Below are 15,836 nucleotides of genomic sequence, written 5' to 3'. Positions count from 1 at the left end.
TGCTTGCTAAAAGCCCACCCAACACCACCAAAAAGCTCTCATACCAATGTGCTGGCTACATTACCACCCTGGGTTTTGTCCCTTTAACTTAGTAAAGTAGTGGTTGGGCCATTTTTATAAATATCAATGAAAAGTGACTGAATTATAAAACAATTGAACGTGTTACCAGGCATTCATCCATGGGAAAGTTTCGTATTTTTTTTAATACCTACCATGGACAAAGTATAAGGCAAAGTCAGAAATAGAGAAACAAATCAGATACCAGTTCTTTCCTCCAGGAATTTACAGTACATACAACTAGGAAGCTAAAATCCCATAGCATAAACAAATGCAAGTGTCACAAGGAGGTGCCAGTGGAATGCAGTCAGAGGACACAGACCCTGCTCTCACAGAAAAGTCCCATTGAAAAATGCCCCAGGAGGAGATGGTAGGTCAGTTGGGCTTTCAATGATTCATAAAGGGCAGCAGTATCTTAATCATAACAATTAGAGCTACATTTATTTATTGAGCAAGTACCATGTGGAAAGTACCATACATACAAAGCTTTTGAGAAACTTGAGTTCATTTACTCCTCACAATGACTTTTAAAAAAACAAAGAACACACTGAAGGACATTTGGGTACACACACCTGAATAAATAGGACTTAGCATGTATGGCAGAGTGCATAGAATTTGGTGGGAGGGTGGGGGTGGCATGTATGCGGAAGGGGATCTGGATTTGATTGGGAACTGTTGTATGAAATTTTAAAAGATCCCAAGAAATGTGCTCCGCCAATAGTATATTCAGATAAATCTGCAACAAAGGAGAGGGCTCCAAACAGAGATCGCGGCTTGGTAAATTTCCCTGTATTCACAGCCTTTACAAAGCAGGCTTCCTTCCTTCCCTCCAGACTCCTTTCCCTGGAGTAAGAGTAATATCCTTGAATCTTGTCACCATCAGCCAGACATGTCCTTATTTAAGATGTTAAAACTTTCCAGCACCTGCGTGGCAGCTACAAACTGTCCTTAACTCCAGTTCCAGGGGAATCCGAAGCCCTCTTCCGACCTCCATGACATTGCATAACACAGGTGCACTCACATACATGCAGGCAATACATTCATACACATAAAATAAAAATAATATAAATATTTTAAAATATATATAACAAAAAAAAATAAATAAAGAGCAGGGTCTCATGTATCCCAGACCGGCCTCAAACACTCTATGTAACCAAGGATGACCTTGAAGTTCAGATCCTCATGCCCTATCTCCCAAATCCTGGGATTACAAATATGCATCACTATGTCCGGTTTATGTACTACCAGGCATTGAACTCAGGACTTTGTGCATACTTGACAAGCACTTTATCCATTTAACTACATCTTTTGAGGAAGGCATTGTAATTCCCATTCCACAGATTAGAAATTAAGTACATTGTTCAAAAGTAAATTATGTATAACCTTAGACTCTTCAAAAGAGGGAGCCAGGAATCACAATCTGCTCTCTCAGATGGGAAGCCACCCTACTCCCTTGGGCTACCTAACCCTGCCTAGGGAAGGGGCCCTTCCCCAACTCAGGATGTTGCAGCCTCCAGCCCCAGGATCATGAGTGCTCTCTCCTGCCCTCTTGTGTCAGAGATGTATCAATAGCTGATTTCCCAGTCCTTGGGGCCTAGGCTCCAGATCTTCCTTAGGTGGCAGTGAGTCCTGATTGGATAACCAAGTTAACCTAGTCCATTTTATCATTGTTCTGTCCAAGTAACCTTAATAAGGTAAAAAATATTATGAATCCTGGTAACTACCCTTTGGAATTTCAATCATCATGGGAATGAGGGGGAGAAGTAAATGGTGATATTTTTAGTTAAGAGAAACTTAGAACCCTTCTCAGAGTGTATAGAGATATTGCTAGTTCTACAAGCTGCAGAACTGTAGTCCCCTCTCTAATAACTTGTCTGATGACAGTATCTTACTGTGAACCTAAAAATGCTAAATGTGACAATCTGATTTCTTACCTACAGTATTAGTCATTTATCTTGTCCTATGGCAAAATTCCTAATAGAAACATGAGATGAAAGATTTATTTTGGCTCATGGTTTAAAGTGATATCATCCACAGCAGTGGGAAGGTGATTTGAGACCAGCTTGGTCTGGGGTTGCTAGAGCTTCCTCATATCTCTGCAGGTCAGAAAGCAGAAGACTTAGGCTAGAAGCAGAGCTTGCCTATAACTCTTAAGTCCTGCCCTTAAGGTACTAAGTCTGTTATCTAGACCCTGTGTCCAAAAGGTTCCATAACTTCTCAAAAAGCACCACCAACAGGACGCCAAATGGTCAAACACATGAGCCTCTGGAGAGACAGTTCACATTCAAATCACAACATTCCACCCTGGCCCCAGAGGTTCATGGCAATCTCATAATACAAAATACATTTAATACAACTGTAAAAGTTCCTAAGTTCTAACAATTCCAACACTTCCCAAAAGCCCATTTTTTTTTAGATTCAGGAATCTCTTAACTATGAGCCTCTAAAAAATAAAAATAAAACCAAAAAGCCACAACCATGTACATCCGATCTTCACTGGCATAGAGTAAACAGGCCCATTCCAAAAGGAAGGAATGGAAGGATAGTCAGGAAAAACAGAACCAAAGTAAGACTGAAAACTAGCATGGAAGACATCAAACACTGAAGCTCAATGTTCAGCATCTAGGGCCTGTGGTAACATCATTTGTGGGTCAGTACATTTGGGAAGTCTAATCCCTATAGTTCTGTTGCCTACAGTATACTTGGTCTTTCTCTTTGGCCAATAGTGCTTGCAGATTTTCCATACTCCTGGCATCTTCAACATCCTGGGAACTCATTGTAACTTGGACTTCACCTTCATAGGTTCACGCATAGTCTAACCAGGTGCTCCATGCACGGTCTCCTACCCTGCTATACAGTGCCTGACCTCAGTGGCTTTCTAGAATCTTGGTGCAAGCCTCCATGACCTGATAACTTTTGCACTATGCATAATTACAAAACCAACACCATGTGGATGCTGCTGCCAAGTTCTTCTACCAGCTTGAGATGTAATCTGACTCCCTTTCAACACAGCTGCAGTGGCCTCTGAGTACCTGCACAGCTGAACCTTAGAAAACATTTCCCTAGGTGATCCTGTTGGAACAAGGTGAATGGAGCCTTTGATGGATGGGATCTTGCCTTTCTATTGTCCCAATGAAGAATGTGCAGTTTTTCTTTCATCACGTTAATATCTTTGATAATTATTATTGCTTTTTCCAAAGTCACTTTGTCCACTTAGATTCATTTAACTTCACTTATGTTCCTTTACTCACTAAACCATACATTTTTCATAACTTTCTGCTCTACTTTCTGCTGCCTTTCACCGTAATCTGGCTAAAAGCAATGAGCAGTAAATATACCATAGTCCAGATGCTATGCTGACTATACATTGCCCCCAAAATTAGTACATTACTTTTGAATTCAGCCTCATTCCAACTTTCAAGACACAGGTAGAACATAGATTCTTTGCCAGAATGTAACATGAATGGCCTCTAATCCAATTTCTGATAAAAATCCTTGTTGCCCTCTGAATTTCATGAGCTCAGTCTTTCCTGTCCTCACTTCTATCAGCATTTTGGTCTTCCACGTGCCTGCCAAAATGTCCCACTAAACTGTTTTCAGCGTTCAAAGATTTCACTAACCCACAGCCCTAAATTTTTCTGCAAACCAGTCCCCAAACCCTAAAAATTCCATGGTTAAGTTTACCACAGCAATGACCCCACTTCTGATACCAATTTTCTGTATTGGGTACTTTTCTCATTGCTATGACACATTATATAACAGAAACAATTTAAGGCAGGAAGGGCTGATTTGGGATCATGATTTAAGGGGATATAGACCATCTTGGTGGAGAAGGCATGGAGGCTAGAACCAGCTTGGTGTGGGATGGGAGGACTTTGTAGTTTCACTTCTTTACAGCTCCACAAGTCAGGAAGCATTGAGCTTGGACTGGAAGCAGGGCTAGTCTATAACCCTCAAGTATTGCCCCTACCATCTTATGTCTGTGGGCTAAGTCCCATGTCCAAAAGATTTATAACCTCCCAAACAGTGCCATCAGTTGGGGACCAAGTGTTCAAGAACAAAAGCCTGTGAGGAACATTTCATATTCAAACCATAACAGTTGTTCCTTCATGGCTATCTTTTTTAAGGTTATAATATCTCATTTCATGTATATATTACTGTTATCTAAATTTGAAGTAAACAGAGTCCTAGATGCCAGGGACACAATAAGTAACAAATCAAAGTCCCAGCTCCCTGAACTAGTCTCCAGGAGACTGACAATCAGCAAATACATATACAGGATCATTAGTAATAAATTTTATAAAGAAAAGTAAAGTAGAGAAAGGAAGAGGTTTGAGCTATTAGATAGGGGGCCAGAAAAAGCTTCTTTGATCAGGTAACATTTGAGCAGAATTGTGTCTAGACTGAAGGAATGAGCCACGGGAGAAGAACCTTCCAGACAGCACAGTAAGCCCAAATCCTTGGGGATGCATTCTTTGCATGTTGCAGGGACATCAGAGAAACCACTGTGGTGCTCTGAAGAGTGAATGAATGAATGAGCTGTAATGATTTTTTTCTCCATACTCTCTGGGTACAATAATAACAACATGTCTCATATTTCCCAGAAGAATTGAAACTTTATGAAACTTAGTCTTTCTGAATGATTCATTGATGTTATAACAAAATGTGATTTAATATATGTGATTTTAAAAGATTTTTCTCTAATACAAATTTAGATGTCAGAAATAATGTCTTGGGTCATCTGTCTCAATTTGGGCTTCATAAAATAAAATTGTTTAAAGAGTTTGTGTTTGATCTTTAATCTAGGTTCTGCCCTCCAAGTTTAGCAATCCTCTGGGGTAAGAAGATTGTAGCTAAACAGCAATAGACAGCTATTCCACCTATTTAAAAGGGATGTTTATAAAATAGCAGAATTTCTCAGATTTAGATATTCTCAATGTCAACTGAAAGGAAGGGGGCCTTAGGGGGGTGGCATGAACCTTGGCAACAGCTCCATGGAAACAGACTGAAATCTAATAAAGTCCTTAGCAAATGTCCATATTTTCTCATGTTAACCTTTTGAATTCAAGGCCATTTGTAAGCTGATAATCTATATGTCTATCTTCTAACACTAGCATACCCGGCTTATCCATTATTGGTCCCTGCCTCTGAAGGACCATTCATGAAATGGACTGATGTAGAAGATTAATATACTCATAAAGTCATGAATAACATCAAGAGACTGACCTTGATTACATCAAGATGGAACACACAAACATTCATGGCTATGCAAGAGAAATCTCATGCATGTCCCCTGTTTGATTACAGCTACCCACCTCACCAGCTCAGTTCCACACAGGCTGAAATGAAGAACAAAAAGAATTGTAAAAGCATGGAACACTCCTTTACATACAAATTCCGCAACTACATTAAATCAAACTTTTTTTTTTTTTTGGTCTTTTTGAGACAGGGTCTCCCTGTAGCCTCAGCTGGTCTGGAACTCGCTGTGTAGACCAGGTTGGACTCAAACTCACAAAGATCCACCACCTGCCTCTGCCTTCCAAGTGCTGGGATTAAAGGCATGCACCACCATGCCCAGCTTTAAACCAGACTTTTAAATTCACAGTCATTATTGTTGCCTAAGCCGTCTATAGCTCACAGTCAGATGACTTCAATTTCTTAGAAACATTATTTTTAAACATAAATTCTTTAAGGAAGCTTTAAGTGCCTATTGGGAACTAGGTAGAACCACAGAAACAAGAGAAAAGTGAAGCTATCTCTTCCTGCTCTTAGGGAGAGCACCTCAGGGAAGATTTTGGAAAAAGAGAATTATAGAACTGTGCACAGGAGTTGTGGAGAGATCACCTGTGGCTGTGTAATTGATGAGAACAACACAGTGGAAGAAATACTGGAGTTGCCTTGACATTTCCTTGAGTTGTGACTCAAATACTTTCATATCTCCTCCCGTGTCCTCCATCCATCCACAGTGTAGCAGCATCTATTTATGGGTGTCACTGAGCACAAATATCAAGAAGACCTCAAGTCTTTTTCCATAACTCAAGAATCCCTTCCTTGTCATTGACCTTAAAGCTCAGGAACATTTAGTCAGGGCCACGACAAGAAACAGCCTTCATCCAATAGGTCCCATGGACAGACCTTAATGATACAACTCAGAGAAGCCATTATCACCCCTAAGATCAGAGGGATATGAGCAACAAGTGAGAGTTACTGATGCCCAGTAAGAACAAGAACCATAAAGAAATCGTTTTTTTCAGAAAAAAAAAAAAACTATATTGTATAGAATACTGCTACTGCCAGAGACTCACAGAAAGAAGGGAAGGGGCAAGAAAGACATACCCCAGGGCTGGAGAGATGGCTCAGCAGTTAAGGGCACTGACTGCCTTCCAGAGGACCTGGGTTCAGTTCCCAGTATCTACATAGTGGCTAGCAACCATCTAAAACTCTAGTTCCGGGTATCCAACACCCTCTTCTGGCCTCTGCAGGCATTGGCTGAGATGGGTATACTTATATGCATACAGACAAAACACTCATACATATTTAATTAATTAATTATAAAAAGAAAGCAAGCCATATCCCAATCTCTCTTTTCTCTATTCTCTGGTCTCTCATCTTTCAATGACTCCTACCAAGTGAACCTACAAAGTAACCAGCCTGCAAGAAAGACTGGGAGATACAGTCTGTAGCAGTTAGCTTCCAGGACACAAAACAGCACAGAGAAGGAAAGCATCTGAAGAGCCAAAAGGAAAATAACCAGAAAAATGTGACCCTCCTCCACCATGTCTTATAGCTTACTTTTTATATTTCCTTTTCCACCACTTATCTAACAACTAGGTACTCACAAACCCAGTGGTATAGAGAAGGCCTGGAGTAAAGCTCAGAAGACCTGTATTGCACTTCAGATTGCTCCCTATGTGAGTTTCACCAATCTTCCTAAGCCAAGGGGGAAAAAAATCTAGTTTCATCATTATTGTTATTTGTTTCTTCTTTAGTTTTTGAGGTAAGGTCTCATTATGTTGCCCAAACTGACCTCAACCTCACCATTTTCTTCCCTTAGCCTCCTGAGAAGCTGGAATTGTGGGCATCCACCCCCACATCCAGCTCTTAGCTCTCTCAAGACATCTGGCAAATAGCAAGCTATCAATCATTATTATAGAATTAATACACAGTTGACTTGGAAGAGCTCCTCGCTGGCATGTTCATCAGTCACCAGCTTAAGTGGTGGCCAAGTCTGAGTTCTGGAGCTTTCCCACCAACCTCTGGAAGTATCAACACCAACCTAGGAAGCAGTTTCTTAGGACAGAGAAGACTGATACTTCCTGCCCCACAAGGAGGCTTATGTATTGGGGCAACACAAGGCTCCTGCTTCCCTATGAACTGAGCTTCCTAAACTATGAAGACTCGTGTTCTTGCTTGAATATTTTCTATACACAATAAACAAGCCTGGAGTCATGGTTTTATCTTTCTTGGACTTTTTGTTACAGGTAGGTCTTGTAGTGAGGAGGCCTTGTAATTGACCAGAACAATGGATCCATTGGACTGGTTAACACCTGAAACTCATTATGGTCCCATGAGATTCACTAAGATAGAGAAAAAGGAGGAACAAAAGTATAAGAAAGGGTATGAGTAGAAAAGTAAGGAGACAACACTCAGAGGGAAAGTGAGCAAGTGACCTAGAGTGGCACGCATTTGCTCAAACAGTCTGTGATAACAAAAATCCTACAAACACACGCTGGGAAATTGTTCAGCTGGTCCATCACCCCTTCAAGCCCTGGGTGTAACGGTACTCACCGATTTGTCCCTGGCTTTTGCATATTTTCACCTCTAGTTTTTAGAAGCAAAGCTGTTGTTTCTAGGCTGCCTCAGCGTTGGAATTGGGAGTAAAGAGCACTTGGGATACTCACCAGCATGACCGTGCTTCACCATGAGTTACGGTGGGGAGAAGTAACAGAAGCATCATCAGCCCCTGCTAAAGTCCTCTTCTTTCAAGATTCTTTAACCCTAACAGTTTCAGGTCCCTGTTGAATCTTTTGAGAACCTGTATTCTGCCGGCTCATGGGAAATTTAGCAACTGAGCAATATAGCCTTCTCCATTTAGAACAGAAGGAAATATGTGGTGTCATCAGTTGCTAGGTAGAGTAGACACCTACAAAATGAAAGCAATAAATTTTAATCCTTTGTTGTTTTCAGACATTGCTTGTCTTCAAGCTCTATGAGCTTATCTTCACCCTGATCCCAAATTTTAACTATTTATAGAGCACAGTTAAGTACAAGGCATATGGAAACAATAATTAATAATACCTGGTCACTCAGGGAGTACAAGTTATTGCCTTTGCCTCTTCCTTGGAGTTTAGATTTTAACCAAGGGACAAAGAAAATCATATCACGTTTCTGAGATTTGGAACTCCCTGCTTAGTTTGATTTCCCTCTTTTATCTATCTGATATAGCATGTATCACTCAGCTTCTCCTCTAATTTTTAGTTATATATGTTTTTCCTGAGCTGTTGCACCTAGAACAAGTTCAAAGCATGCCTGTTGAAGAGGCCAGGAAAAGGTCCCGGTGAAAAGTCTGAGGGTTGGTCACTCATTTTGCTAGGTCAGCAGTCTCCCAAATCAAGCTGCCCTTACACTGTCATCAGAAGCAGTTAACAAGCTGAGAAACAGCAGCTTAAGCTTGTCCCAGGAGCTGAGGAATAGGTACAGACAGGAAAGAGGAAGCAGAGGCTCATGGAGAGAAGAATGGAGGTAAGGCAGTGAGGGAGGCAGCCTTGAGCTCAGGTTCATGGACTTGGGTTTGATCCCAGCTCTCTGACTTGGCATAGAATCTCATAGAAGCTCAGTGTTTTCCACTTTAAAAGTGAAGCTGAGCTGGGCGTGGTGGCGCACCCCTTTAATTCCAGCACTCGAGAGGCAGAGGCAGGCGGATCTCTGTGAGTCCAAGGCAAGCCTAGTCCACATTGTGAGTTCCAGGACAGCTGGGGCTGCAGGGAGACCCTGTCTCAAAAAGACCGAAAAAAAAAGTGAAGCTGGCATGTATTTCGCAGAACTATTGAAGGCCTCAGTGAGGTTCTGTTTATTATGCACTTGGGGGGAGGGGGGAGTAGAACCGTACATACTGATTCTTTCATTGGTAGTGATGGGCTACCTTAAAGTCTGGAACCTACCAATACAATACCACCTTATATGACAAAAGGAATTTTGCATATGTGCTTGAATTAAGGATGGTGAGATGGGGAGATGATCCCAGATTATCTGTTAGACTCAGTGCAATCAAACAGTCCTTATTACAGGGAGGCGGAAGAGTCGGAGTCAGAGATGAAGCAGTGAAACGGAAGTGGAAGTGGCAAAGATACTGCTGTTGAAATGAGACATGAGACAAGTAATACAGATAACCTCGACCTGGAAAGAGAAGGCACAGATTCGCCCTCAAATCCCCCAGAAAGAATGCAGCATACCAACAGTTGGATTTTTGCCCATCAAGACCTGTCTTCAGAACTTTGGCCTCCAGAATTGTAAGAGAGAAGGTTCTGTTTATTATGCACTTGGGGGGAGGGGGGAGTAGAACCGTACATACTGATTCTTTCATTGGTAGTGATGGGCTACCTTAAAGTCTGGAACCTACCAATACAATACCACCTTATATGACAAAAGGAATTTTGCATATGTGCTTGAATTAAGGATGGTGAGATGGGGAGATGATCCCAGATTATCTGTTAGACTCAGTGCAATCAAACAGTCCTTATTACAGGGAGGCGGAAGAGTCGGAGTCAGAGATGAAGCAGTGAAACGGAAGTGGAAGTGGCAAAGATACTGCTGTTGAAATGAGACATGAGACAAGTAATACAGATAACCTCGACCTGGAAAGAGAAGGCACAGATTCGCCCTCAAATCCCCCAGAAAGAATGCAGCATACCAACAGTTGGATTTTTGCCCATCAAGACCTGTCTTCAGAACTTTGGCCTCCAGAATTGTAAGAGAGAAAAAATGTGTATTCTTTTCAGCTCCTAAATTTTAAAATAGCAACCTTTGGAAATTTATGTCTTCCTTCCACTTAAAAAAGACACGTAATGAAATTTAATGACTCTCCTCAGATCCTTGTATCTTTCTTCCTTTCCTTCCTCCTTTGCTTTTCCCCTTGTTCTTCATTTAACAAATATAGGTGCCTATGTGCACCTCCCAGGCACTTTCGGTTATCTCTCAATAGCGCTGGAGTTCCATGCCAATGTATTGCTTCCTTTGATTTTTCTATGAATAGCTTGTCCCCAAAATGCACACTGTGCTCTTTAAAAGTAAGTACAAAAAGAGTACATACTTCAAAGTTATTTTATTCTAATTATAAATTAGTAAATTCAATCCAGAAAACTTGGGAAGCACTCCAAAAAAGAAAAAAGTCAGGGTAGGAAGGATCACTCAGTTGAGAATCCCATTGCCGGCACATCTTAGTAGAAGTCTTTTTGGTAGTTTTGTTGTAAATATGCATGTATGCATATGTATATGTAGTTCTTTAAAAAAAAGAGTTTCATGTTCTATTTTGCTAATTATTTTTCCAAATTTATATTTTCTAGTATATATTCAATGGCATAGCTTTACTAGACCTTAAATTTTTAAATAGATTCAATCAGGGTCAAATTTTTTTTTCTTTATAAAAAATTTTAAATTCCATTTATTATTATTGTGTCAGTGTGTATAATTTGTGTGTGGGCACACGTGCCACAGCATGCATGTGGAGGTCAAAGGACAACTTTGTGGGGTCTGTTCTCTTTCTACTTTTATGTGATCTGGGAATTGATCTTAGGTCATCAGGCCAATGTGGTAAGTGCCTTTATTCACTGAGCCATCTCTCTAGCTCAGGATCATGACAAGAAGACTGCTCAACTGAGCTGGGGCATTGACGGGGGGGAGTGTTCTTGATGGTCTTTTAGGGAAAAGCAAGCCTTACCTCTGAGCAACTGTCTGTTCTTGAGTCTCAGGTTGCCTGTTTCAGAGGGATTTATGTTGCCTTGCTCACTTCAAACCCCTCTATGTTTTGGCTTTATATTTTTTATTTATTTACTTTTTAAAAAAGATTTATTTTACTTTTATTTTATGTGTATGTGTGAGTGCCTGCATGTATATATGTGAACTACATGCATGCCTGGTGCCTTTGAAGGCCAAAAGACAGTGTCAGGACCCCTGGAACTGGAGTTACATGTGGCTGTGGGCTGCCATGTGGGTACTGAGAACCAAACTCGGAGCCTCTGCAAGAACAACAAGTGTTCTTAACTGCTGATCCATCTCTCCAGCCATTTATTTATTTATTTATTTATTTATTTATTTATTTATTTATTGACAAGGTCTCTAACCCAAGCTGGTCTTGAACTTTCTATGAAGTCAAGGTTGAGCTTGAACTTCTAATCTTCCTCCCAAGCTAAGATTACAGGTGTGTGCCACCTTGCCTTGTTTATACTGGAGAATGAACCCTCTAGGGCCTCATGCATGCTAGGCAAGCACCTCTACCAGCTGAGTTAAATTCTCAGCCCTGTCTTTATCTTTTTGATGCTTGATTTGTTATATATATTTTAAGGTCCTTCTGAGGAATTGGATTTATTTGTCAAAGGGACAACTCATTTTGAATAAAAACAAGAGGAGCTGGCTGGAGAGATGGCTAGGTAGTTAAAAGCACCAGCTGCTCTTACAGAAGACCTAGATTTGAATCCCAGCACCCACATGGCAGCTAACAATTGCCCATAACTCCAGTTCGAGGGGATCTGACACCCTCTTCAGTTCTCTGAAGGCACTGCATGACACAGGTGTACTTACATACCTGCAGGCTTAACACTCATACATATAAAATAAAAATAAATTTTAAAAAAGAAAGAAAAGAAAAAAACAAGAGACAAATTAGCAAAAGGGTCTTGTTTGTTAAGTAACGTGGTTTTCAATATAGTATATGTCATCATATTCAGTAAGTAGTATTTTTATAAAGTTAATTTTGTGTGTGTGTGTGTGTGTGTGTGTGTGTATGTGTGTGTGTGTGTGTGTGTGTAAAATCCATTTGCCAATTTTTGGCCAAGGCCAGCCCATGTACTAATGGCCATTACAATACTGTAACAAAGAACATGGACCCGAGTCAGACAAACTTGTTCTCAAATGAAGCTCTGCCATCTCCTTCCTACATGACTACAAACTGTTAATTTCTGTAAGCCTTGGACGTCTGTAGAAAATTAGGGGGTAGGCAATAATATATGCCTAACAAAGTTGTGAAGAATCTATTAATTCAACTGTGAGGAAACCAAGAGGTGACTTCTATCACTTGTTGGGCCTTTAGAGCCTCTTACCACATGAACATAATCACTGTCAGCCCTTCTTGAGCCACCCGAAGAAACTTAGAACTTAAGAAAAGACAGTGGGTCTGTTGTGCAACCTCATGCAAGCACCCTAGCTCTCATATGCAACCACATTAAATTCTTGAACTTGACCCACATGGAAATTCTGGTGCTGTTTCTGAACATAATGTGGATGTGACACTTAGCATATAGTACATTAGTTATTTTTCTTGTTTTTGTGACCAAATTCTTGATAAGAAGCAATGTAAGGAAATCTTTGAGGAGACAGAGTCCATCACAAAAGGGAAGTGATAGAAGTGGCTTGTGTTTGTGGCAGCAGGAACATGAGGCTGCTTGTTCACATCTCAGCAGACCAAAAAGAGGAAGAAGAGGAGCCAAGCTATAAACCTCTAGGCCTGACCCCAAGAAGTCTGCTTCTTCCAACTAGGCCCCAGCTCCCAAAGGTTCCACAACCTCCCCAAACAATACTACCAGCAGGAGACCAAGTAGTCAAACACATGAGCCTGTGGGGGACATTTTACATCCAAATCATAACAGTATACCTGGTCCATAGTTAGTAAAGACTGACAATCATCATTACCATCACTATTATTCACTAATCTACTGAGATTTTGGGATTTTTTTTTCTTCCTTATGCAACTGCCAAATTCATAAAAGACAGTAAAGGCCATAACTGCCTTTATTGTTTGAATATGAAGCGTTGTTAAAAAGGCTCATGTGTTAAAAGCTTGGTCCCCCAGCGATAGCACAATTAAGAGGTGATTTGATTATACAGGCACTAACTTCATCAATGAATTATTTGTGAAAGTATAGCTAAGAGGGCTTTTATGTCTTGTCCCTAGACACTCCACCCCCCATCCCTTCTTCCCTCTTTCTCTCCTTTCCTCCCTTCTTCCTTTCTTTTTGGCTGCCATGAAGTGAGCAGCTTTCCTTTGTCACTCCCTTTTACCATATTCCTGCCTTGTCACATGCTTGAAAACAATGGAATCAACCTTCCATGGACTGAAACCTCTGGAACCACGAGCTGAAATAAATGTTTCCTCCTTCAAAGCTGACTTGCTCAGACATATTGTCACAACAAAAATTGATGAACTCGCTGCCTTTCCTACAGTGATTCAAATTCACTGATATGTCAGGAAGTTCACAGAATTATAACAGCTTAATATTCACCAATATCCATTTATTTATGTATTCCTCACTTGCTTTATTCTAAAGAGGATTTAAACTGCTATATTTTATAAAAGTATTGAATTTGTGAGTTTTATACAATATATTTTGATTGTATTTAGACACCCTCCCTTATTTGCACCCCTCTTATACACTCCTGCTGGTTTTCACACAAAAACCATATATATTAAGGCCTCTATTGAGCCGATTGTGTCCCCAAATGTTGTTTGGCGTGCATCCATCCACTGGAGCCTGGTTAACTTTTCCAGCATCACACACTTAAAAAGACAAAATCAAAAACTCAGCATAGAACTGTGGGAATGGGCAGGAGGCTCCAATCTTAACCGAAGAACTACTGGGTAGCTGATTACTACTGGGTGAGGAAGAGTTGATCTTCTTTAAGCGAATGATTCTAGATAGGCTGACTAGACCCCAGTGGATGAATTTGCACTAAGGGACACTAACTTGACTTGAAAGTCCTTAACATAAATGACAGAATGTATAAAAATTAATGTGTGTGTGGGTGTCATATGGGAGGGTACCAATGGGGAATGGAATATAAAGATGATTAAGATCTTGTGTATGAAATACACAAAAATTCAATAAAAATAAAGAAAGAAAACCCTCTCCCAGTAGTTATCAGTTGCCAATCAATCCTCACCTAAGTTGGGGCATCTTACCCACTTCCCTACTTCTATGCTGGAATTTTGTCTGGTATGAGCTTGTATGGGTCTTGTGCATGCTGCTACCATTGCTGTGAGTTCATATGAGTAACTTCCCAGCTATCTAGAAAACTGTTTCCTTGTGGTTATCAACCATTGCTGGCTCTTAAGATCTTTCTTCCCCCTCTTCTGCAATGGTCCCTTAGCCTTGGGTGACAGACTTAATATAGGTATCCTATTCAGGGATAAGCACTCTGTCATCTCTTATTCTCTGCACACTGACCAGTTAGTGAGAGTTGAGAGCTATATTAATATTCTTTCCACCTCCTCTTCCACTAGGTTCCCTGAGCCTTAGGTGTAGAAGTTGTATTGTAAATATGTCACTTAGGGCTAGGTACCTCACAGACACTTGTTCTCTGCATTTGACCAGTTGTGAAACTTTGTAATCATCTCCATCTGTTGCAAAACAAAGCTTTTTTGATGAGTGATGAGAGCTATACTTGCCTGTAAATATAAGGATATGCTATCTTTATATGTATTTTTTTTTATATGTGATCACTTGGTGTTTTTGCTTCTCTTTTATTGTTTTTTGTTACTTTTTGTATTTTTGATTATTCAAATATTTTATTGTAGAAAGTTGGTAAACTTTAAATGCTTTTTTCTGTGTATAAAACTTCTCTATGTACAAAATCATTTTTTATGTGTGAAAATAAATAAACTTAGATCTCATATAATGAACAGACAGATCTTATTATATACACAGTTTTGCATCATAATATTTCTTTGTGTGTCATGTTTTTTTTTTTACTAAAGCCCTTCCTTTGTCATAACATACTTTTAAAAAATATTTTATTATTTTTATTTTATGTGTATGTGTTGCCTGCATGTATGTGAGTACACCCATGTCGTGCAATGCCACAGAGGTCAGAGAGAGCTTTGGATTCCCCTGGAACTGGAGTTAAGGATGGTTTGTAGCGCCCATGTGGGTGCTGGAAATTGAACCAGATCCTCTGCAAGAGCAATCAATGCTCTTAACCGCTGAGCCATCTCTCCAGCCCTATCATGACATACTTTTAAATATTTTTAATGGCCATCAAATGCACATTCCATAAATTATTTGTCATTTTAGTGTTTAATATATAAGCTGAGGGATGGAGAGATGGCTCAGCAGTTAAGAGCACTGGCTGCTCTTGCAGAGGACCTGGATTTGATTCCAAGCACCCACATGGCAGCTAACAACCATCCTTAACTCCAGTTCCAGGGGATCTGACACCCTCTTCTGACCTCCTCAGGCATTGTAGGTCATGGGTGCACTTACATGCAGGCAATACACTCATATACATAAAATAAAAATAAAACATATTTTAAAAAATACATTTAAACTATGGAGTTCTACTCAGCAGCAAAGATGAAATAATGAAATTTGCAGGTAAACGGATGGAGCTAGAAACTGTTATACTGTAAGTGAAGTAACACAGACTCAGAAAAATAAACGATGTATGTTCTCCCTCATATGTGGTTTCTAGCACCAAGTCCTTTTAAATTCCAGGGCCTTTTAATAAGATGATGATACACAGAAATCCCTTCTGCATGAAATAACTACCATCATCACGACTTCAGCTGAGCC

Source organism: Nannospalax galili, unplaced genomic scaffold (assembly GCF_000622305.1).
Source record: "Nannospalax galili isolate Female #2095 unplaced genomic scaffold, S.galili_v1.0 scaffold294, whole genome shotgun sequence".
Classification (NCBI taxonomy): domain Eukaryota; kingdom Metazoa; phylum Chordata; class Mammalia; order Rodentia; family Spalacidae; genus Nannospalax; species Nannospalax galili.
This window is presented reverse-complemented; position numbering follows the sequence as displayed.